The sequence below is a fragment of the Erinaceus europaeus genome, chromosome 4, assembly GCF_950295315.1.
Source record: "Erinaceus europaeus chromosome 4, mEriEur2.1, whole genome shotgun sequence".
NCBI classification, from domain to species: Eukaryota; Metazoa; Chordata; class Mammalia; order Eulipotyphla; family Erinaceidae; genus Erinaceus; species Erinaceus europaeus.
Genome location: NC_080165.1, coordinates 21,473,739 through 21,475,602, shown reverse-complemented (window position 1 = coordinate 21,475,602; position 1,864 = coordinate 21,473,739). Strand labels below are relative to the sequence as shown.

Below are 1,864 nucleotides of genomic sequence, written 5' to 3'. Positions count from 1 at the left end.
TATGTGTTCCCCTCCTCTCTCGATTTCTCTCTGTCCTAGCCAACAACAACAACATCGATGGAAACAATAATGATAATAAGGACAACAAAATGGGAAAAATGGCCTCCAGGAGCAGTGGATTTGTGGTACAGGCACCAAGCCCCAGCAATAACCCTGGAGGCAAAAAAAAAAAAAGTATGGTTCCAGATATTCCCCTTAAATCAGGGAATTAGCCTCAACCCTGACACCAGCTCTCAAATTGACATTCAAAAACTACAGAGGGGCTGGAATATAGCATAGTGGTGATGCAAAACAAAACAAAAACTCACTCCTGAGGCACCAAAGATCCCAGGTTCAATCCCCAGCACCACAATAATCTGAAGTTTAGCAATGCTCTAATAAAAATAATCAAAAAGCTAGTTTAAGGGAAGTCGGCGGTAGCACAGCGGGTTAAGCACACGTGGCACAAAGCGTAAGGACCGGTGTAAGGATCCTGGTTCAAGCCCCCAGTTCCCTACCTGCAGGGGAGTCACTTCACAGGGGGTAAAGCAGGTCTGCAGGTGTTTGTCTATCTCTCCCCCTCTCTGTCTTCCCCTCTTCTTTCCATTTCTCTCTGTCCATCTAACAATGACGACATCAATAACAACTGCAAGCGTCAACCCGGCTTTGACCTAGCACGTTATGATTGGGCCCTCCTCAATCGCTATCAAACAGGCCATGGCCAGTGCGCCGCTATGTTCCATCGCTGGGGAGCCAGAGACGACCCGAACTGCCCCTGCGTCTACAGACAATGACCCACATAGTCAACGACTGCCACCTCTCCAGATTCAAAGGAGGTCTCGAAACTTTACATCAGGCTCAACCTGACGCTGTTGACTGGCTACGGAAGAAGGGCAAACGCTAGAAGAAGAAGAAGAACTACAACAGTAAAAAAACAAGGGCAACAAAAGAGAATACATAAATATTTAATTTTTTTTTTTTAAAAAGCTAGTTTAGTGCTCGCTTCGGCAGCACATATACTAAAATTGGAATGATACAGAGAAGATTAGCATGGCCCCTGCGCAAGGATGATACGCAAATTTGTGAAGCATTCCATATTTAAAAAATAAAAAAGCTAGTTTAATGAATTGGGTGGTAGCACAGCGGGTTAAGTGCAGGTGGCGCAAAGTGCAAGGATCGGTTTAAGGATCCCGGTTAGAGCCTGGGCTCCCCATCTGCAGGGGAGTCGCTTCACAAAGGGTGAAACTGGTCTGCAGGTATCTATCTTTCTCTCCCCCCTCTGTCTTCCCCTCCTCTCTCCATTTCTCTCTGTCCTATTCAACCACAACAACAACAATAAAACAACAAGGGCAACAAAAGGGAATAAATAAATAAAAAGTTTAAGGGTCAGGGAGATAGCATGATGGTTAATGAGAAAATTTTCATGTGTTAATGAGGCACCAAAGATTCCAGGTTCAGTCCCCAACACCACCATAAGCCAGAGCTGAGCAGTGCCCTGGTAAAATAAAACAAAATAAAGAATATTCAGGCAGGGGAGATAGCATAATGTCTTTTCAAAGAGACTCTCATGCCTGAGGCTTTGAAGTACCAGGTTCAATGCTGTCCCTTACCCCTGTACTAGCATAAGCCAGAGCTGAGCGGTGCTCTGGTTAAAAAAAAAAAAAAAAAAAGTAAAGGGAGAGATTATAATCCCATCCTTGCCAACCCAAGGGGCTCCTTTCAGGCCTCTAAAAAGTGTTCTAGGCCCCATCTTGATCCCATCGCCATAATAATACTCTGTGGCCCAAGTCGCGGCCCTCACTAGCCACCTGGGGCTTTACAAACACATTATCTGAGTCAGCTCACCTTGATGAGAAGGGCCTGAACCTGCACCTGCACCACGACC

At 45.6% G+C, this 1,864-nt stretch overlaps 1 non-coding gene across 1 annotated transcript; it reads left to right on the top strand.

Annotated features, from left to right (window-relative positions):
* The first annotated feature begins 974 nt into the window (after window positions 1–974).
* Window positions 975–1,081, top strand: LOC132538403 (U6 spliceosomal RNA). Its single transcript, XR_009549771.1, has one exon. It is a non-coding gene; the product is annotated as a U6 spliceosomal RNA (small nuclear RNA).
* The last annotated feature ends 783 nt before the right edge of the window (window positions 1,082–1,864 follow it).